This window comes from Giraffa tippelskirchi, chromosome 12, assembly GCF_054371585.1.
Source record: "Giraffa tippelskirchi isolate mGirTip1 chromosome 12, T2T-mGirTip1v1.2.pri, whole genome shotgun sequence".
Taxonomy (NCBI): Eukaryota; Metazoa; Chordata; class Mammalia; order Artiodactyla; family Giraffidae; genus Giraffa; species Giraffa tippelskirchi.
This window is the reverse complement of record NC_137286.1, coordinates 83,056,685-83,080,597: the sequence shown is the minus strand read 5'-3', so window position 1 is coordinate 83,080,597 and position 23,913 is coordinate 83,056,685.

Sequence of the window (23,913 nt, the reverse complement as noted above, 5' to 3'; positions counted from 1 at the left end):
TCTCCTGGAGTTTGCCCAAGTTCATGTCCATTGAATGAGTGATGCCGTCCAACCATCTCATCCTCTGCCGCCCTCTTCTCCTTTTGTCTTCAGTCTTTCCCAGCATCAGGGTCTTTTCCAGTGAGTCAGCTGTTATGATCTTAGTTTCTTTAATGTTAAGTTTTAAGCCAGCTTTTTTATCTCCTCTTTCACTCTCATTAAGAGATTCTTTGGTTCCTCTTTGCTTTCTGCCATTAGAGTGATTACATTAGTACATTAATGAAGACTATAAGACCCCATTCTCTATTTAATTTCTTGTCTAAACACAAGATTTTTGATGTATGCTGTGACTGGGCTCTTCTCCACATTTTGTGCTAGCCCCTGCTTGGTGAAGGACAGGGAAGCCTGGCCTGCTGCGGTCCACGGGGTGGTGAAGAGTCCGACACGACTGAGCGACTGAAGAACAGCACCACTGCTTGTTGAGAATCACAGGTTCATTACTGTCTTGTGTGGCCTCCTTACATGCTGTCATTATTCCATGTATTGATTTGTTTGCTCTTCATTGCATGTCTCAGGCACTGAAATGTGCGCTCTTCTTAGAGAAGCCGCGTCTGATTTTTCCACAGCTCCTAACCTAGTGCCAGGTACATCATCAGCATTCAGTGACTGTTAGTTGAACAAAGAAATAGATGTATTTTGTGCTTGTTTGCATTTATATAAGAAACACTCACATTCAGAGCTCTCATCTTTTTGTCAATTTTCCAGCTATGAAGGAGAGCTATTATTAAACTCTTTTGTCCAGTTGCCATAGCAACCCACTGGCCTCCAGAGCTACAGGTTATTTCTGATGGGCATATTCTCCTAGACAACCAAATACGCAGTGTTTTCAATTATGGAATAATGATGCTATTATCAATCACATTTCTGACACTATATATTTCTCTGTCTTTTATGAAGATGGCAGAGAATTAGAACGGAAACAAATCTGTTGAGATCAACAAAGGCTAGGGGAAATAAAGCAGTATGACTCATATCTCTTCTCTCAACCCTTTCATATTTTCTCCAAGTTCCCCACCTTTCCATAAGCACTAGTGAATTCATTTGGGTTTTCTAACCAAGTTGTTAAGGAAGTTTGGAAAGTTAATTGCTACAAGACAGACTCTAAAAAAGCTCTGTTGCAGCTTAAATACTCTCATTTTCTCCTCCTTGCTTGTTTGCCTGTTTTTTGCCTATGCTGAGACTTGCTGGATCTTAGTTCCCAACCAGAAATCAAACCCGTGACACGTGCAGTGGAAGCGCTGAGTCCTAACCACTGGACCACCAGGGAATTCCCAGTCCTGGCTTGTTTCTTAAATGTCATGTTAAATTAGCGAATAATAGGCTTGCAAAAGTTGATATTTGCTCTGAAATGTTTCAAAATCAGGCTTTTTCCCAATGTGTTCTTCTTTCCACTCACATTTTAGTGGCAAGAACTGAGAAAAGTTTTATTAAACTGGGTTAGTCATCACAGAAAAACTCATCAATAAAACAGGATTTTTCCAGCCCATGCAATGAGCCATGAATGTAGTTTCTAAGTGAAATAATCTATTTTCTTCTTCTTTTATTGGCTGCTCAGCTTGTGGGATCTTAGTTCCCTAACCAGGGATCGAACCTGGGTCCTTGGTAATGAGAACTCAGAGTCCAAACCACTAGACTGCCAGGGAATTCCCAGCAGAGTTGTTTTCTAATGGTGTATACCTGAAGGGGATTTTACACGTATGTTATGCTCTGTTTTCTCTGTAGATTCTGGTCACATGTTGTAGGGAGAGTCAGGCACCACCTGGTTCCAGGTAGATCCTGTAATAAATACTTCACTTTCTCTGTGCAGGTCTAATGCCTCCTTCCTCTGTGCAAGTTTAATGTTTTTCTCATAACACAGCTGTAATACTCACCAGTAGACAGTCCCATAACTTTATGTAAAAGAAGTGATATTGCATTTAACTTACCTATTGGGCTTTGACTTTATAAAAACGTAAGACTTTAGTACATTCAACCATCTTCAACAAATAGTATACAATGGAGATGCTGTCAGGAGGATAAAGAGAAAGATGTGGGATGGTATCAAGTGTAATGTCAAGATTGCAGGTTTTGTTACCTGAACAGCCAGGGTATTTTGATTTACATATTTTAAAGAACTTTAGTCTTCTAGAAATTTCCAGGCATTGTTATTATTTTCAGGAAGCTTTGAATCCTACCAAACATGATCTCAGATGTCAAAACTTTCAGACAGATGAGCCCAGATATCTGCCTATTGTAAAAATTGAAAATGGCCCAGTGGAAAGGAAGGTTTTATCAGGGGAGGAGCAGATGTCCAGCCACACAGATCTTGCAACAATTTTTGATGAAATCACTTTTCCCAAGTCTAGTTCTCTTCTCTAGAAGTTAAGATATTCAGTAATTGCTGCACCTTGATTTGATTGGATTTGGGTACTGAATCAGATTAACCAGACTGTCAAGAAACAAATATATGAAAGTCATTGAGATATGTATATATAATTTATATAAATGTAAAATAAATATATAAAAATAATATATAATAAAAAATATACATATAAAGTATATAAAAGTCATGGATACACTAACTTGCAGTTACAAAATAGAGCTTTTGCATTTAGGCAGGAGCCCCCACTGACCAATTCCTCCCTTGGGAGTGAAGAGTTTGGATCAAGTATCGAGTGCCCCAGGTTTGAAAGATGCCACCCAAGAGCCTAAAATGCCACTTCAAATCACACAGCTTGGGGAGTCTCGGGGAGCCAGCCAGCCAGCCAGCCAGCCTTGTCATCTGCAAGTCCTCCAGGACCACATTAAACAGAGGAGTAATTTCAAATAGGCATTCAAGTACTTCCATGGCTAGTCACCTCCCAAGGTCAGCACTGGGGAAACAGGCAAAAACACCGCTCCTCTAGTTTCTCCTTGAAAGGCGCTTTACTGCATACTTTCCCAGCTTCTGCCTGAAGGTCTGGCTTCTAATTAGCCTTTCTGTGGATGCTGACTGGGATTCTCCCAGGAGCCCCCAAGCACTCCCCCTGCGTGTTCTCCAAAGCTTGCTCCAGTGATAAAAACCAATCTCCAACTTCTGTGTGGAAGGAGCTCGCCTACACATGCAGCACCCAAACTATCTTTGTGCCACCTGAGGGACTAACTCCCACACTGTCACCTTGCTCTGGAAACCAACAGCACCCAGCTTTCACAACTACCCTGGGGCCACGTGAAACTAAGGGGCAGTTTGACACAAAAATACCAGCCGGCTCAACACGGAACTGACAAAAATGCAAGGCTCTCAGTCTCTTCCTAGAAGGTGTTCGCATACTTTTTCAGCTTCTGCCCAAGGACTGGGCTTCAAATTAGCCCGCGTCTGGGAGCTGACGGGCATATAATTAGTCACCGTCTGAGGGACTGAACGGGCTTGTGGCGACTTCTTGTGTCTTCTCCCTGTAGTCACCCCAGCTGTGAGCCAAGTCTCCAGATGCGCTTCTCAACATGTCTAGCATGCCGTCTTCTGTGGCTGCAAGCTGAGGGACTGGCTGCTAAGTCTCCTAGCTCTAGGAGCTGATGGAGTTCAGCGCTTAGTCCCCTGGGACCACAGAGAACAGAATTTTCTATGGGTGCACAAGTGTTTCTGGCAGGGATTCCCTCTGGCTCAGTACAGAGTGAGCAGGCTGAAATACCCAGTTCTTAGTCTCCCTTTGATCGGGGCTACATGCTCTGTATACCTAACATCCTGACCTTCCCAGTTGCTGCCTGAAGGTTAGGCTTCCAATTAGCCTGCACTGGGGACTCAAAGGGACAAACATTTAATACAGTCCTCTGGGAGCCTGAACGTGTATGCGGGTATTTCTCATGCCTTTGGTGCAGTAACTCATCTTGGCACATCCTAATCTAGAAGCCACCAAGAACAAACACTGACTTAGATAAGCAGAAAAATTGGAGAGGCAAGCAGGTGCTCAAGTCATGCTAACTGACAAGATTTATCTTGAACACATGGCCGCTCCTTCATGACTGGGGAGGGGGGAATCCCCTGGTGGGCTACTGTTTAGGGCTTTCAGTTTCCACTGCTGGGGGCCCAGGTTCGATCCCTGGTTGGGGAATTAGGATCCTACAAGCTAAGTAGCAAAAAAAAAAACCCCAAAAATAGACTGGGAGAGGTGACTGTTTTATCTGATGAACAGAAACCAGCACAGAGAGTCAAAGAAAACGAAGAAAAAAAGGAATATGTTCCAAACAAAATAAGATGAAACCCCAGGAAAAGACCTTAATGAAATGAAGATAAATAATTTACATGATAAAATGCTCAAAATAATGGTCATAAAGATGCTCACAAGGTCAGGAGAAGAATGCATGAATAAAGAATGCATGAATTTCATCGAAGAGATAGAAAACATAAGGTACTGTCTTATGTTAGTTATATTTTAATTAATAACTATTTTAAATAAATTGATTTTATATGTGATCTTATATATTTTAATAGTTTTATTGAGATATAATTCATATACCATATAATTCCCTTACTTATAGCATATAATTTAATAGTTTTTGTATATTCAGGGTTGTGCAACCATCATAACAATTAAAATTTTTTTCCCTTCACTCTAAAATAAAAACCCTGTATCCATTAGCAGTCATTTCCCATTTTCCCTCAACTTCTCCCCCTTCTGCAAGACCTAGACAACCAGTAGCCTGCGTCCTAAATCTGCCTGAGATAGAGACAGAGAGAGAGGAGAGCTGTGTGGACACGGTAGTTGGGGGATGAGGGTGGTGATGAACTGGGAGTTTGGGATTGACATGTATACACTCTGTGTGTGTGCTCAGTTGCTCAGTCACGTCCTACTCTTTGTCATGGACTATAACCCACCAGGCTTCTCTGTCCATGGAATTTTCCAGGCAAGACTACTGGAGCAGGTTGCCATTGACTACTCCAGGGGACCTTCCTGACGAGGGGTTGAACCCTTGTCTCCTGCATTGCAGGTGGATTCTTCACCACTGCGCCCCGGGAGGCCCGAGTGGGAATATGCTGTACAGCACAGGGAACTCAGCCTGGCGCTCGGTGATGACCTAGACGGGTGGGCTGGGGGGTGGGGGGAGGCCCAGGGGGAAGAGGATATAGGCACACTTACAGCTGATTCACTGACTTGATGCACATGCGTCTGAGCAAACTCTGGGGGGAAGTAAAGGACAGGCGAGCCTGGCATGCTGCAGCCCATGGGGTCGCAGAGAGTCAGACACAACTTAGCAACTGAATAACAACAACCATATTGTATTATACATTTTCATTTGACGGATATTAGGGCTTTTCCCACTTTTTGGCTATTATGAATCATGCTGCTATGAATATTCACGTACAATATTTTGTGTGGATGTATACATTCAGTTCTCTTAGGCACATATGTTTAACTTTCTGAGAAACTGCCAAGCTTTTTCAAAGCTGCTGTACCATTTTGCAATTCTATCGGCAATGTAAGAAGGTTCCAATGTCTCCACATTAACAGCTATTATTTATCTGTCTCTTTTATTATAGCCATCCTAGTATGTATGAAGTGCATTCTCATTGTGGTTTTGATTTACCTGGTTATCAAATGGCTAAAGACATTGAGCATTTTTCCATGTGCTTCTTGACCAATTGTATATCTTCTTTAGAGAAATATCTTCTCAGAGCCATTGTTCATTGTTCAGTTGGATTTTCTTTTTATTAAGTTGTAAGACTTAAGCCCACCTGGGCTTCCCAGGTGTCACTAGTGGTAAAGAACCCGTCTGCCAATTCAGGACACGTAAGAGACACAGGTTCGATCCCTCAGTTGGGAAGATCCCTTGGAGGAGGGTGTGGCAACCCACTCCAGTATTCTTGCCTGGAGAATCCCATGGAGAGAGGAGCCTGGAGCGTTGCAGTCCGTGGTATTGCAAAGAGTTGGACATGACTGAGCGACTAAGCACACAGAAGTGTTCTTAGTATATTCTGGATACTACTGCCTTATCAGATGTGTGATTTGCAAATATTTTATTACATTCTACATGTTATATAGGCTGTTGTATCCTCCTCAAAATTCATATGTTGAAGCCCTAATTCCCCAGGACCTCATTTTGTGTCTGTATTTGAGGATAGGGCGTTAATGGAGGTAATTAAGTTAAAAATGAGACCACCCATAGGATGGACCCTAATCCAATCTGGCTGGTGTCCTTATAAAAAGAGGAAATTATGACACACATAAAAATACAAGGGATGCGTGTGCACAGAGGAAGTCCACGTGAGGATGTATTGCAACGGTGGCCATCTGCAAGCCAAGGAGAAAGACCTCAGTAGAAACCAAACTTGCTGGCCCTTGGGCCTCTAGCCTCCCAGATTGTGAGAAAAAACACTTCTGTTGTCTCAGCTATCCTGGCTATGGTATTTTGCTATGGCAGCCTTACAAACTGACATAGATTGAAAGTTATAGCTGTTTCAAATACTTAAAAATGTGAAAGTAGCTTTGGAACTGGGTAGTGGGTAGACGTTGGAAGACTTTTGAGTTCATGTTAGAGAAAGCCTAGGTTGCCTCGAGAAAACTATCGGTAGAAATATGGATGTTAAAGGTGCTTCTGGTGAGATTAATGCAGAAAACTCAGCCTCCGCGTTCTAGTGCTGAATGGAATCTTGGAGTCAGAGTTTGGGGCAAAGCAGAAAAGAATAGCTTTATTGCTTTGCCAGGGAAAGGGGTGCACAGCAGCTTCCCGTCCTCGAAAACCGTGTGTCCCTACCTGGGAGGATTTGGTGAGAAGTTTTATAGCAAAGGTTCAAGGGTGGGGTTGCTGATAAGATTAGGATGTGTGCAGGGCCTATACTCCTTCTATCTGGTCTCTGGTCATCTTTTCGCTGAGTTTCTCTGGTTCCTTTAATCTGGCCTCAGGTGGTCTTCTTTGGAATGAAGAATGCTGACGTGTTAGGCATGCATGCTAAGTCGCTTCAGTTGCTTCAGTCGTGTGGACTGTAGTCCACCAGGCTCCTCTGTCCGTGGGATTTTCCAGGCAAGAACACTGGAGTGGGTTGCCAGTTCCTCCTCAGGGGGTCTTCCTGATCCAGGGATCGAACGCTCATCTCTTTTGCCTCCTACATTGGCAGGTAGTTTTGTTTTGTTTTGTTTTTTTTACTACTAGCACCACCTAGGAAGCCTATCCATTTGTTGGGGGGTTCTATAAAAGGTTTAAAGATGTTGTTATGTGTATCCCTTGCCGCGGAACCAGGATCCCTCCCCAAGGCTGCACTGTTGATTCTTGGCTGTTCTTCCCGGGTCTCTGCATCCCCTCCTTTCCCTGATTAGCAGCTGTTTGAAACTGCCCTTTGGGCCTGAGGGAAGGTCATGGCAGCTGGAGTCTATTCCCTACAAACAAGGAACAGGGAACACAGAAAGTCTTCTTCCCTAGGATCCCCACAGGGTCCTACTGGGTTTCAAGACCTCAGAGGGAAATAAGTGTTAGTCGCTCAGTGGTGTCTGACTCTTTGCAACCTCATGGACTGTAGCCCGCCAGGCTCCTCTGTCCGTGGAATTCTCCAAGCAAGAATACTGGAGTGGGTACCAATCCCTTCTCCAGGGGATCTTCCCAACCCGGGGATCAAAGCCACATCTCCTGCATTGCAGACTGATTCTTTGCCCACTGAGCCACCTGGGAAGCCCCAGATGGAAATAAGGAACATGTTATTGGACATTGGAAGAAGGATAATCCTTTTATAAAAGGGCAGTGAATTTAGCTGAGTCGTGTTGGAGTGTTCTGTTGATGGTAGAAACATACGTGATGAACTTGGCAGTTCAGCTGAGGACATTTCTAAGCAAAGAGTTCAAGGTGGGACTCAATTTTCCCTTGTTGCTTGTAGTAAAATGTGAGAGGAGAGAAACTGAAGGAGGAAATGTTAAGCAAAAAGGTACCAGAAAGTGAAAAGATCTGGAAAGTTCTCAGCCTATCCTTTTTGCAAAAATATGAAGAGGAACATTCCAGAGATAACATCAAGGGTACAGCCAAACAATCCTTTGATGAAGAGATGGCGGATGTGATGAAGAGATGGCGGACGTGATGAAGAGATGGCAGACATGAGTCCTGGATTCAGTCAGCCTTGTCCTCGGAGTCCAGGAAAGGGTCACAGTGGAGGGAGGCTATTGAACTTCCGCGATTCTCAGAAGAGATGACAGAGCTAATCTCTGTGAATACGCCTGATCTTTTAAGAAAAGGGAAGACTGGCCCTGAGGGTAGTTCCCAAACTGAAAAGACAGCCAGTCCCACTGCGCTCCGTGTTTCAGCAGGCCAGGTTGTCCAGGGCCTCGGAGGTGGGGCTGCTCCCTGGAGCTGAAGGGGTGGCGCCCACCCCAGTGGGCCTGAGGTGGGATCGAGCCCAAGAATATTATTCTTGAGATTTAAAATCAGGGAACTTTTTTCCTGCCAAGTGTTGGGCTTGCTTGGGTCCCCTGGCCCCTTTCTTCTTTCCAATTCCTCCCTTTTGGAACAGGAATGTCCATTGTATGCCTGTCCCACCATTGTATTTTGGAAGTAGATAATTTGGTATTACAGGTTCAGAGCCAAAGAGGGCGTTTTGCCTCAGAATGAATTAAACTTCAAGTCTGTATCACACTTGATTTAGATGATATTTAGGGAAACCTGGGATTTGAAACTGATGCTACAATGAGTTAAGGTTTTTGAATTGTTAGGATGGGGGTGAATATATTTTGCATGTGGGACAGACGTGAATTTGGGGGTCCAGATGGTAAGCGGTTATGCACTGAATAATGTCCCCCTAAAAATTATATCTGAAAGCTTAACTCCCTGTACCTCAGAATGTGACTCGAGTGAATAGCCATTCCCTTCTCCAGGGGATCTTCCCGACTCAGGGATCGAACCTGGGTCTCCTGCATTATAGGCAGACTCTTTACTGTCTGAGCCACCAGGGAAGCCCCCAAATTTATATCTGAAAGCTTAATCCCCAGTACCTCAGAATGGGACTGTATTTGAAATAGGGCCTCAAAAGAGGAAATTCAGTTGAAAGGAGGTCACTAGGTTGAGCCCTAATCCAGTCTGACTGGTGTCTTCATAATAAGAGGAGATTAGGACACACGAAGGGATACACGTGCCCAAGGAAAGACCAGGTGAAGACAGAGAGAAGGCGGCTGTCTGCAAGCCAAGGAGAGAGGCCCAGAAAATACCAAACCTGCTGGCACCTCCATCCCGAACTGAGAGGAAACTTATTTTTGTTGTTGAGGCCATCCTGGCTGTGTTGTTTTGTTATAGCAACCCCAGAAAACTAGTACACCATTGGTTATCTTTTCACTTTTTTGTGTGTGTGGCTACGCTGTGCAGTCTGCGGGGTCTTAGGCCCCCGACCGGGGACTGAACCTGTGCTCGCTGCATTGGGAGTGCAGAGTCTTAGCCCCTGGACTGCCGGGAGAAGGGATTGGCTACCCACTCCAGTATTCTAGCCTTGAGACCTCCATGGACAGGGGAGCTTGGCAGGCTACAGCCTGTGAGGTTGCAAAGAGTCAGACATGACTGAAGGACTAACACTTTCACTACATTGCAACACTCAGTTCAGTTCAGCGGCTCAGGCATGTCTGACTCTGCAATCCCATGGACTGCACCACGCCAGGCTTCCCCATCCATCATCTACTCCCGGAGTTTACTCAAACTCATGTCCATTGAGTCGGTGATGCCAGCCAACCATCTCATCCTCTGTCGTCCCCTTCTCCTCCTGCCTTCAGTCTTTCCCAGCATCAGGGCCTTTTCCAATGAGTCAGTTCTTCGCATCAAGTGGCTAAAACACTCAGAATGATAGAATTAGAAATTACCCTGAGAATCGACCATCCAGTTTTGTCTGTTTCATTTCCACGGCATTCCTGAGAGATGGTCATTCATATTTTGCTTGAATACCACCACTGACAGGGAATTCATTATTTTGAAGAAGGCTCTTTTTTTTTTTTTGCTGCACCAGTTGGTTTGTGGGATCTTAGTTTCCCAACCAGTCATGGAATCTGGGACCCCTGCAAGTGGAAGCTGGAATCCTAACCATTGGACTATCAGGGAATTTCCAGAGAGTTCATTATTTCACTCTTCTAAATTTGTGTCTCCTTGCTTGGATTAAGAAAAGGAAGAAAAACCCACAAGATTTTCTAAGTTGAGGAAGAAGATGGAGTCTAGGATTTAGGATACCACTGGATGTACCACCTATCCACTCACCTTTTTATTATTTGTTTTACATGAGGAATACTGTCATGTTATCTGCTGAAAATGGTGTGGATTATTAGCCGTACCACTGACTGGAAAAATCAGGTCAGCAAAGATTTCATGAAATGATTGCATCTGATAGCGCTTTTAAATTTTGAGACCTCCTGTGTCATTATTTTAAACAACCCAGCGATTATAAGCCATAATGTGAGTAAGTAGATAATGATCCTGGTAGGCCACATGTGATAATTCAGCATTATGGTTAAATCACCTGTGAAGCACAGGAGCCCATAGGAAGGTAAACATATTGTACTTCTCATCGAAGCAAATATTGTTGTATCAAAACAAATCAGAAAAATTAAGAGTATTATATAATTTTAAATTTATTTTTTCATGCCATACTTGAGGAAAGATGGATTCAATTCCAGGAGAATGAAGAAGTCTCATGACGGTTTTCTAGTTTTAGAAATAGACTGTGTGTGGAACTGAATTCAGTACTCTGTAATGATCTATATGGAATAGAATCTAAAAAAAGAGTGCATATATGTGTACATGTAACTGACTCACTTTGCTATACATCTGAAACTAGCACAACATTGTAAATCAGCTATGTGTGTGTGTGTGTGTGTGTGTGTGTGTGTGTGTGTGCTCAGTGGCATCCGACTCTCTGTGACCCCATGGACTGCAGCCCTCAGGCTTCTCTGTCCATGGGATTCTCCAGACAAGAACACTGGAGTAGGTTGCCATTTCTTTTTCCAGGGATCTTCTCAACCCAGGAATTGAACCCACATCTCCTGAGTCTCTTGCATTGGCAGGTGGATTCTTATCACTGAGCCACCTGGGAAACCTATACTCCAATAAAAAATAAAAATAAATTTTAAAAATAAAAGAAATAGATTCTTTGGAGTAACAAGTTATATCTTAAATTTTGGACAAAATTAAAATTCTTTATATGTACATTAAGGAGATATTCAAAGACAATAAAATTTAACCACTCAAAGCAAAACATTCATGCGTTTTTTAGTCTATTCCTGATTGGCCATTTGCTTGCTGAATTTGAAGATCATTTCCTTTTTGACTCATCTATGTGTTTTGATGCTTAACCAAGGTCTTTACCTCATCCTCGTCTCATCATGAAATCAATTAAGATTTTATAGATCTACACTTACACATTCCTTTCATGTTCCTGTTTGATTTACTTTCATTTTGGCACACTTCCTTCCAGACTTCTATTGAAGATGTTCTTTTACATAGATTTTATAGAACATCCTATAGACATGATTTTATATGATTTTGTCACACTATCTTATTTCACAGAAGTTCTCCCAACACATTTGTACATGAGTGCAAACTAATATGATAAAGAAGCTATATATACAAGGATGATTATTACAGTATTTTTAAATACCTCATTGCTGTTGTTCAGTTGCTAAGTCCTGTCCAACTCTTTGTGAGCCCATGGACTGCAGCACGCCAGGCTTCGCTGTCCTTCATTATCTCCCAGAGTTTGCTCAAATTCATGTCCACTGAGTCAGTGATGCCATCCAACCATCTCATCCTCTGTCATCCCCTTCTCCTCTGTCCTCACTCTTTTCCAGCATCAGAGTTTTTTCCAATGAGTTGGCTCTTTGCATCAGGTGGCCAAAGTATTGTAGCTTCATAGCATCATATTTAAAAAGTCAAGCATTCATATCCTAAACATATAAATAAAAATTCAGTAAACAGATATTTATACTACAGAATCTTGTGCAGCCATTAAAAAGAATGAGGTGGATCTGTGTGTCTTGATGTGGAAAGTTGTTACCGTAGACTTTGTTGTTGTTTGGACTGTGTGACATCTGAAACCCCTTTCTGTTTGGATAGCCTGAGATTGTGAAGTCTCCAAGGGACCAGGTTTTTTCTACAAAAGTGAAAAAGTTTGAGGGCAGGTACTTTCTCAGACTCCTGGCAGAGAGAGCTTGTAGGCAAGATTCATGAGCATGTAGAGTCTTTGATAGGACTTTGAGTCTAAAAAAGTGACACAGAGAAGCAGCGCATTTAGAATTCTTTCTGGTCATGGCAGCAGTAGTGGAAAGAACGTCTATGTTCTCGGGCTGGCGAGTAGCAGCGTATTAACAAGACCCGTTAATGGGACTTTTCACTTTCAAAATTTGTATTACACATTTCTGACAAGGGTGGACATTGGGATTATACTAAGTGAATATGTCAGACAGAGAAAGACAAATACCACTGACACATGAAATTTAAAAAATAAATGAACAAAACCAAACATAAATACAGATAACAGATTGGTAGTTACCAGAGGGGAAGAGGTTGTGGGAGAGGATGATATGGGTGAAGGAGGTCATTTATATGGTGACAGATGGTACCTAGACTCACTGTGGTGATAGTGTATACAAATGTTGAATTATGGTAAAAAATCTGCCTGCCATGCAGGAGGTCCAGGTTCAGTCCCTGGGTCAGGAAGATCCCTTGGAGAAGGGAATGGCAACCCACTCCAGTATTACTGCTTGGAGAATACCATGGACAGAGGAGCCTGGTGGGCTACAGTCCATAGGGTTGCAAAGAGCTGGACACCACTGAGCGACTAACACAATTTCCACACACATGAAACCAGTATATTATATACCAATGTTACCTCAGTTTGAAAAAGAAATAAAAAATCAGTAAAAAAAACAAAGACATCTGGTATTATGTTCAGTTGGTTCGGAATTCAACGAGTACATAGGAAAAGTCCCCCCGCTCCACTGCCCGTTTCCTCCAGTCCTTCTTATCCCTGTTTCCTAAACACCTAGTTTTCTTTTTTTTTTAAAAGCAGTCACTTAGAAAAAATTCTATGTATTTATTTTTGGCTGTGCTGGGTCTTTGTTGCTGTTTTGGCTTTTCTCTAGCTGCTGAAGGCGGGGACTCCTCTCTAGTGGTACAAGGGTTTCTCTTTGCAGTGGTTTCTCTTGTTGCAGAGCATGGGCAATAGGCAATGGGCAATAGGCTTGCAGACTTCAGTAGTAGCGGCACGTGGGCTCAGTAGTAGCACAGGCTCAGTAGTTGTGGCGCGTGAGCTTAGTTGCAGTCTGCGGCATGTGGGGTCTTCCCAGACCAGGGATCAAACCCATGTCCCCTTCATTGGCAGGCAGCTTCTTTACCTCTGAGCCACCAGGGAAGCCCCTAAGTACCTAATTTTCTTTTCCAATGTTCTTGATTTTGTGTGTGTATCCCTTCAGAAATATTTTATGGACTTATTAGAGTGTATGTATCTTTCTCTTTCCCCCATTATTATTATTATTTTTTTAACTACAGTGGCATCATACTACATAAGTTGCTTCTGATCTCAGAGCACATTCTATATCCTAAGTCAGGAGCCTATTCACTCTTTTTTGATGGCTACAGAGTAGACATTACTTTTATTGTTTAGTCTCTCTGTCGTGTCCTACTCATTGTGACTCCATGGACTGCAGCATGCCAGGCTTCCCTGTCCTTCACTATTTCCCAGAGTTTGCTCAAACTCATGTCCATTGAGTCAGTGGTAGCGTCCAACCATCTCATCCTCTGTCACCCCCTTCTCCTACTGCCCTCAATCTTTTTCAGCATCAAGGTCTTTTCCAATGAGTCAGCTCTTCACATCAGGTGGCCAAAGGATTGGAGCTTCAGCTTCAGCATCAGTCCTTCCAATGAATATTCAGGGTTGATTTCCTTTAAGATTGACTGGTTTGATCTCCTTGCAGTCCAAGGAACTCTCAAGAGTTTTCTCCAGCGCCGCAGTTCAAAAGCATCAGTTCTTTGGCACTCAGCCTTCTTTGAGGTCTCTTACATTTGTACATGATTACTGGAAAAACCATAGCTTTACAAATGTATTAGAATTCAGTCAGTTTGTACTGGAGGACATTTAGGTGACCTACAATCTTTTGCTCTTACAAATAATGCTGTTGTGAATACAGTTGTACTTGTTATCTTCCATGCCTCTGCCAAAATACCTGTAGGATAAATTTCTCAAAGGATATGTATATTTGAAATTTTGATGAGGTTTTACAAAGTTTCTCCTCAGTAAATTTATACCAATTTATGCTTTTACCAGCAATGGGTAATGGTGCCATTTCCGAAATGTGTTATTAGACTTACTAATTTTGCTCTGACTTTACTTTGACCTTTAGTTCTGACTGCTTGAGAAATTTTGGTCTTCCTGCACATTTTCTGAGTTGGTTCTTTGCCTTCCCAACAAATTCTTTTTTCCTTTTCTTTATTCCTTACTTTCTTGTTTCTTTCTTTACCAGAGGAAGTTTCTGTTCTTTGCAACCAAGAACTGGACTGGTTTGATGTCTATGTTGCATTGTTCGCAGCAAAATCAAGTCAAGGAATAATATGCTTCTGTGTGGGTGTGTTACTCACTCAGTCGTGCAAACCCATGCACTGTAGCCCACCAGGCTCCTCTGTCCATGGGATTTTCCAGGCCAGGATACTGGAGTGGTTTGCCATTTCCTTCTCCAGGGGATCTTCCTAACCCAGGGATCGAACCCAGGTCTCCTGAACTGCAGGCAGATTCTTTACCAACTGAACTACCAGGGACGTCCCAATATGCTTATGATGATTCTCATTGTTTTTTTTTGGTTGTGTTGCCCAGTTTGTAGGATCATAGCTCCCCAACCAGGAATGGAACCTGTGCCCTCCTACCTGCCCACTGCAGTGGAGTCCTAACCACTGAACTGCCAGGAAATCCCTGGTGATTCTTATTTTCATGAAAACAGAAATTGAAACAGGGACTTCCCCGGTGGCCCGGTGGCTAAGACTCTGCGATCCCAATGCAGGGGGTCCAAGTTTGATCCCACATGCTGAAACTAAAGATCCCATGTACTGCAACTAAGACCCGACTCAGCCAAATAAATAAATATTAAAAAAAAAATCAAAACAAAATCACATGCATGTAGGTGTCTAAAAGAAATACCCAGAAGGAGACATCCTAAACAGTGACTGGTTACTTTTGGATAGAAAAGTGGACAGAAGAATTTAGGAAAACACTTTAGCTTTCCACCTCATACACTTGATTGTTGTTGAAATATTTTACAATGAGCATGTGTAACACTTTTTGAGATCTTAAATTAAAGAGTTAGGACCTTAAAAACTCTTCTCAAATGTCTCAAATTACAGTGTTGCTTTAATTTGCTTGGGCAGCCATAACCGAATACCACACACTGGGTGGCTTCCACAGCAAGAATTTATTTCCTAAGAGTTCTGGAGGCCAGAATTCTGAGATCAAGGTGCCAGCAGAGCTGGTTTCCCCTGAGGCTCCTCTCAGGTTGCAGATGGTTGCCTTCCTGGTATGTCCCGGTTTGGTCTTTCCTCAGTGGTTGTGCATACCCAGGATCTCTCTCTGTATATCCTAACCTCCTTCTTATAAGAACAGTAGTCATACAGATTATAGCCCATGCTAATTGCCTCATTTTTAACTTAGTGAGTGAGTTAAGTCCCTCTTTAAAGGCCCTGTTTCCAAGTTCAGTAATATTGAAGTACTAGGGGGTTAGGGCTTCAGTATATTCATTTTGGAGAAACACGATTCTATTCATAACAAATGTCATTTAAAATTTGTCAAGCTAGAGACTTCCCTGGCAGTCCAGTCAGTGGTTAAGACTCTGTGCTTCCACCACATGGGTTTGACCCCTGATCAGGGAACTAAGATTCTGCATGCTCCCCCCTCCTTTGCCAACATAAATAAAAAATAAAATTGGTAGAGTTTTTTACAGCTTTAACATGTAAAGAGCTGATAGTCACCACTCCATCCATCACAAGGATAAATAAGTTGAACAAACTTTAAAATCAATAACTTAGATCAATCAGAAAATTGAGGTCAGAGGACAACCCACGATTCCCTAAACTGAAGAGACAGAGAACAGAAGTCAGCTTACCTGAAATATTGTAAAAAACACTGGAGCCAGAACTTATAGAAACACTCAAAATGTAATTGGCAAGTGGCTGGAGTGTGGATTCGTTTAGAGTTGGCTCCTGGGAACCCAGCCTCTGATTTTACCTCTGAGAACATTATAAGTTCTCACAGTGAAGACTCCCAGTGGCTCAGAGGGTAAAGAATCTGCCTACAATGCACAATTCACAGGAGTTGGGGGTTTGACCCCTGGGTCAGGAAGGTGCTCTGGAGGAGGAAATGGTAAGCAACTACACAGTATGCTTGCCTAAAACAATCCCACGAACAGAGGATCCTGGCAGTCTACAGTCCAAAGAGTCACAAAGAGTCAGGCACAACAGCGCGCATGCACCAAAGGTGCCTCATGGTGAAGACCGTAGTGAGAACAGTTCCCTCTTGTTTGGCCAGGGAAAGTTCACTCTTCTGAAATACGCCCAGGGGAAAAAGTAGTATTTTGAAATATCCCCGAGAGCATCACTTTTCCACATTAAGGCCAGTGTCAAGGGAAACTTTTATCAGAGCCATAGCTAATGGAGGAGGAGGGAAACAGCCAACTCCAGTACCCTCCAGCCTTCCCGTGTCACCTAAGTGGGGAAGAGGGGAAGCTGAGAAGCATTTGTGAAGGTCACAACCCAGGGAAACATGCTCACAGAAAGACTGGGACTTACTCGTCAGGTTATAGACGGCTTCTGTTCCCACCGTCACAGCTGAGAGAAAAGCAAGGCTCAGAGTCCATCTGAGGAATGATTTCTGGGGGACTCTCCCTGGCGATCCAGTGGTTAAGACTCAGCACTTCCATAGCAGTTGGCATGAGTTCAATCCCTGTTCAAAGAACTAAGATCCCACATGCTGTGCAGCCAATAAAATAAGATAAAGTAAAACAAAATAATAAAATAATCCAAAGTTATAAAAAAAGAAAGTGGGGTGGGGAATTTCTAGAGAAACCCAAGACAACGGGGGAAACAGAAACAAGGACACTTGACAAATTGAAACCACTGACACCGCTTTGCATGCGTGCGTGCTAAGTCGCTTCAGCTATGTCTGACTCTTTGCGACCCCATGGACTGTACCCTGCCAGGCTCCTCTGTCCATGGGATTTCCCAGGCAAGGATACTGGAGTGGATTGCCATGTCCTTCTCCAAGGGATCTTCCCGACCCAAGGATCGAACCCACGTCTCCTGCATTGGCAGGCGGGTTCTTTACCACTAGTATTACCTCGGAAGCCCACTTACAGCTCTAGGAAACATTAAAACACTGCTTAACTCCTAGTGAATAAACATAAAATCTCAAACTGCAGCTCTGCTTACTTCTTTCTTTTTATCCAATATATCTTACATGGCTTTCAAAGGAAAATTCAAAGACACACTAAAAGATAAAAACACAGTCTGAAGAGACAAAGCAAGCCTCAGAAACAGACACAAATAGGACAGAGGTTTCGGAATTATCTGAACAAAATTTAAAGTAACTATGATTCATGTGTTAATGGCTCTAATGGAGAAAGTGGGCAACATGCAGGAACAGATGAGTAATGTAAACACAGAGATGGAAATTCACCGAATCCAAAGGAAATGCTAGAAATAAAAACACTGTAAAGATGGGGACCTCCCTGGTGGTCCAGAGGTTAAGATTCTGTGTTTCTAATGAAGGGGTCATGAGTTCAGTCCCCAGTTAGGGAACTAAGATATCACATGCCGCAAGACATGGTCAAAACAAAAAAACCAAGAACACAAACCGCTGTAAGGTGAAGTATGGCTTTGATGGGCTCATCAGCAGACTGGACATTGTCAAGGTAGCAGCTAGCTTGAAGGTATGTCCATTTCACTTCCCAGAGTGAAACGCAAAGGAATAAAATGAAAACAAACAACCAATCACAACCACAACCCTGGAACAGAATATCTGAGAACAGTGCAATATTAAGAGTAAATGCTAATGAAAGTGACGGGCCGAGGGTGATTATGAGGGGTCAGCATAGACTCATCAGTTGTAGACAGTGTCCCACTTGGTGAAGGATATTGGTAACGGTAGAGTCTGTGCGTGTGTAGGGACAGGGCTATAGAGGAACTCCCTGTACCTTCCTTTCAAATTTGCTGTGAACTTAAAAAAATTGTTCTAAAAAAATCCATTTTACCTAAGAAAATGGAGGCACAGAGGGATTAAATAACTTCCCTGAGTTCTTACCAGGGTCTATTTGGTACAAAATAGGATTCGGCCATGAGTTAGTCTGGCATGAGCTCTTTTGTCTTTAACCAGCACACCTTTCTTTTCTGAATCTTGCTGCTCTTTTTACCTAACAGTGTATCTTGCAGATCAATCCGAAACCACAGGAAAAGCTCTCTCCCACTCTTTTTTTTTTTTTCCTGCTGCACTGTGCAGCCTGAGGGACCTAAGTCCCCTGAGCAGAAATCAAGCCTGTGGCCCCTGTACTGTGAGCACAGGGTCTTAACCACTGGACCACCAGGGAAGTCCCCAGGGAGAGCTCATTTTAGAGTGCTTTTTAATTTAACCAGTTATATATATATATATATGCATGTAATATTTTTTTCTTTTCCACTATGGTTTTTACATATTTTTATTTTTTAATGCCTACTTTTTATTGACTATGAGATATTTTAAAATATTTTTGAGCCTAATATAACAAATTTATTTGACAAACCAAATATTCTATCCACTATGATTTATTACAGGATATTGAACACAGTTCCTTGTGCTATACACTAGAACCTTGCTGCTTATCCATTCTGTATATAATAGTTTGCATCTGCAAATCCCGAACTCCCAGTTCATTCCCCCACCACCTTGGCAACCACAGTTCTGTTCTCCATATCTGTGAGTCTGTTTCTGTTTCATAGGAGATAAGTTTGGAAAAGACCCTGATGCTGGGAAAGATTGAGGGCAGGAGGAAAAGGGGGTGACAGAGGATGAGATGGTCGGATGGTGTCACCAACTCAATGGACATGAGTTTGAGCAAACTCCAGGAGATAGTGAAGGACAGGGAAGCCTGGTGTTTTTGATAGGACATAAGTTTGGAAAAGATCCTGATGCTGGGAAAGATTGAGGGCAGGAGGAGAAGGGGGCGACAGAGAATGAGATGGTTGGATGGTGTCACCAACTCAAAAGTTGGTGCAAAAGTTTGAGCAAACTCCGGGAGACAGTGAAGGACAGGGAAGCCTGGTGTGCTGCAGTTCATGGGGTTGCAAAGAGTTGGACACAACTTAGTGACAACAGAAATAACAACAAGGTAAGTTTATTTGGCTTCCCTGGTAGCTCAGCTGGTAAAGAATCTGCCTGCAAAGTGGGAGACCTGGGTTTGATCCCTGGGTTGGTAAGATCCCCTGGAGAAAGGAACAGCTACTCCAGTAATCTGGTGGAGAATTCCACGGACTGTATAGTCCATGGAGTTGCAGAGTCCGACATGACTGAGCAACTTTCACTTCAAGTTTGTGTCCTCTTTTAGATTCTACATATAAGTGATATTGTATGGTATTTGTCTCTCTTTCTGATCTACTTCACTTAGTATGATTACCTCTAAGTCTATATATGTAGATGCAAATGGCATTATTTCATTCTTTTTTATGGCTGAGTAATTTTCATGAAAATAAGTGTTAGTCACTCAGTTGTGTCCGACACTATGTGACTCAAAGGACTGTAGCCTGCCAGGCTCCTCTGTCCTTGGTTTTCTCCAGGCAAGACTGCTGGAGTGGGTAGCCATTCCCTTCTCCAGGGGAATAATTTTCATATATATGAAAATGCCACACCACGTCATTCATTCTCTGATGGACATTTAGGTTGTTTCCATGTCTTGGCTATTGTGAACAGTGCTTCTGTGAACATAGAGGGTGCATGTACCTTTTGAATTAGTTTTGTCTGGATGTATGATTTATGAGTCACGTGACAATTCTTTTTTAAGTTTTTTTGAGGAAACTCCATACTGTTTTCCATGGTGGCTGCACCAATTTGCATTCCCACCAACAGTGTAAGAAAGTTGGTTCCCTTTTCTCTACACCCTCTTTAGCATTTGATATTTTTAATTATGGCCTGGTGTGAGATGGTACTTCTCGGACTGGTGTGAGATGGTACTTCATTGTAGTTTTGATTTGCATTTCTCTAATAATTACTGATGTTGAGCATCTTTTCTCATGGCTGTTGGCCATCTCTATATCTTCTTTGGAGGAATGTCTATTTAGATCATCTGCCTATTTTTAAATTGGCTTTATTGTTGTTTTTTGTGGAGATTTTGCTGTTGTTGTTATTGAGTTGTATGAGCTGTTTGCATATTTTGGAAATTTAGCCCTTGTTGGTTGCATCATTTGCAAATATTTTCTCCCAGTCCATAGGTTGTCTTTTCAGCTTGTTTATAGTTTTCTTTGTTGTGCAAAAGCTTTATAAGTTCGATTAGGTCCCGTTTGTTTATTTTTGCTTTTATTTCTGTTTCTTGGGAGACTGACCTAAGAAAACACTGGTATGATTTATGTCAGAAAATATTCTCTTCTAGGAGTTTTATGATGTCATGCTTTATGTCTTTAGGTCTACGTCTTAATGCTTTAAGTCTTCAAGCCATTTTGAGTCTTTGTGTATGGTATGAGGGTGTGTTCTAACTTCATTGATTTACATGCAGCTGTCCAGCTTTCTCAACACCAGTTGCTATATTCTTGCTTCCTTTGTCAAAGATTAATTGACTGTAGGTGGATGGGTTTATTTCTGGACTCTCTGTTCTATTGATCCATAGGTCTGTTTTTGTGCCAATCCCACCCATTTTGATTGCTCTAAGTTTGTAGTATTGTCTGAAGTCTGGGAGGGTTATGCCTCCTGCCTTGTTCTTTTTCCTCAGGATTGCTTTGGCAATTCTGTGTCTTTTATGGTTCCAAATTAATTTTAGGATTATTTGTTCTAGTTCTGTGAAAAACATCATGGGTAATTTGACCATGAATCACATTAAATCTATAGATTTCTTTGGGTAGTATGTCCCTTTTAACAATTTTAACTTTTCCAATCCAAGAGCATGGGATATTTTTCCATTTCTTTAAAACCTTCAATTTTCTTAACACTTTATAGTTCTCAGCTTATAAGTCTTTCACCTCCTTGGTCAGGCTTACTCCTAAGTATTTTTACTATTTATTTATATATTTTTGATGCAATTTTAAAAGGGATTTTTACTTTTTCTTTCTGAATTTCATTGTTAAAGAAATGCAACTGATTTAACCAGTTTTATATTGAGAGACACTAAGGTTGCTTCCAATCTGATTTAGAAATAATGTTAGATTAGCCTTATACCTGTCATTTCTAGCATGTGTGAGGTACCTATAGGATAATAAATTTCTTGAAGTGGAATGACCCACTATTACATTAATAGATATGTGCTTTTAAACCTTAGTATTTTGAAAACTTGCTCTATTGGAGGTTGTATCCATCTGTACTGTTCTACAAATATACATGTTGGATGTGACATGGTAAAAGTAGGTGTGGCCACATGAGACTGAGGCTTGGGAGGACGTTTATTATTCTGACAGATCTCAGAGTGGAGGTGACCACATGCCACTCGGGGCTACAGGGGAAGCACCAGATTCTGGCAGAACACAGGAGTAAGGGAAAGGTCTAGGTCAAGGTCTTTATTGGAGTTTGTTCAGGAAAGGCAAGGTAGGGAAGAATAAACAATTTAGGATTGGCTAGTCTGAACAATGGGGCTTCCCTGATAGCTCAGTTGGTAAAGAATCCGCCTGCAATGCAGGAGACCCTGGTTTGATTCCTTGGGTTGGGAAGATCCCCTGGAGAAGGAATAGGCTACCCACTCCAGTATTCTTGGATTTTGCTTGTGGCTCAGCTGGTCAAGAATCCACCTGCAATGCAGGAGACCTGCGTTTGATCACTGGGTTGGGAAGATTTCCTGGAGAAGGGAACCCACTCCAGTATTCTGGCCTGGAGAATTCCTTGGGCTATATAGTCCATGGGGTTGCACAGTCGGACACAACTGAGTACACTTTCACTCACTCACTCAGTCCGAACAATTCCAGTGGATTTTGGGCTATAGCAGTGGTCTCTAGTTGCCTGGTATCCGGGCCTGGGATGCCTTAGGGCAGAGGAAATATTGGACTGGTGAGTGAGAATTAGATCAAGAGGTGGTTGGGGCAACAGATGTGGGATTGGCTGCTGTGTATGTGAAAGATGTGCTCCAGGGCAAGCCCTTTGTCCTAAGGGCTAATCCTGGGAGAGGCAGTCTCTCCAGCCTGCAAACTTTTTAAGATGTAGGAACATCATAAAATACAGAAAAAAAAATTATTGCATAGGCTTTAATTAACAGCATACAAGATCACCTGTTTTCTCACAACTTCACCAACACTAACAAACTGATGTTTGGTAATCTGGTGAAAAATGACAGCTAGTTGTAATTTTGAGTCATCTATATTTCTTTTTTCCTTTTCTTCTTCTATTTTTCTCATTCATTCCCTAAAAATATTAAGTGCTTACAATATGCCGTGTACTTATGATGTGTGAACAAAGTAGACAAGGCCCTTGCCCTCAGGGAGCTTACGTATCAAGAATTGTATATATAGGGCTCATTAGGGAGAAAACTACACAACTTCAGAGAGACAAAAAAAAACTGACTAACTGAAAAGACAGTGTTGATAGATGAGAAGAATCAACGTCAAAAACAATTATGGCAATTATTACCAACTCAATAGGTTGTGGTATGGGGTAAGAGTTTTTTGGGGGAAACACAGAGGTGGCAACCTGAAATAATGAATAGGAGTATTTTGAAATAGAAAAGTAGTATGAGGGGTATCTGCTTTACTGGATGCTAAAACATAGTATGAAAACATAATGCCATCAATGTGGGACTGGTACAGTAACCGAGAACCAGAAACGAACTCTAGTTTAAATATGATGTACCTGTGTGTAAATAAGTACCACTACTTTGATTATAGTTTTTCAGTACTTTAAAAATTTGGGGGACTTCCCTGGTCATCCAGGCTTCCCTTTTGGCTCAGCTGGTTAAGAATCTGCCTGCAATGTGGGAGACCTGGGTTCGATCCCTGGGTTGGGAAGATCCCCTGGAGAAGGGAAAGGCTACCCACTCCAGTATTCTGGCCTGGAGAATTTCATGGACCAAGTCCATGGGGTCGCAAGGAGTAGAACGTGCCTGAGCAACTTTCACCTTCACCAGTCATCCAGTGGTTAAGATTCCGCTCCCAACGCAGGGATCCTGGGTTTGAACCCTCGTCGGGGAACTAAGATCCCACATGCCACAACTACAGAGCCTGTATCTGCAACTCCTCAGCCCACACTCTAGAGCACCACTAGAGAAGCCTGCATGCTGAGCTGGATCCAGGTGTCCTAAGGGTTATCCACATGTACCCACAGTGTTAAACTGCTTAGGGGGAAAACACCCCACAGCAGCAATAGGGGAAGGGGTCAGAGTTTATTGGGGCTTTTTTTTTAAACACTTACTTCTCTGATTGATTATATACATAATAAAAATACATTGATTTTATAATCTACCTATATATATACATATACACACACACAAGGGCTTCCCAGGTGGTGCAGTGATAGAGAATCCCCCTGCCAGCGCAGAAGACATAGGACACAGGAGATATGGGTCAGGAAAATCTCCTGGAGAAGGAAATGGCAACCCAGTCCAGTATTCTTGCCTGGAAAATCCCATGGGCAGAGTAGCCTGGAGGGCTACTGTCCATGGGGTCACAGGGTCTCACAAGACTGAGCTTCTGCATATGCATATATATAGAAAAGTATATCCAAAAAATATAATAGAAAGGTAATGGAAGAAAAGGTATCAAATATTTAACTTCGGCAAAAAT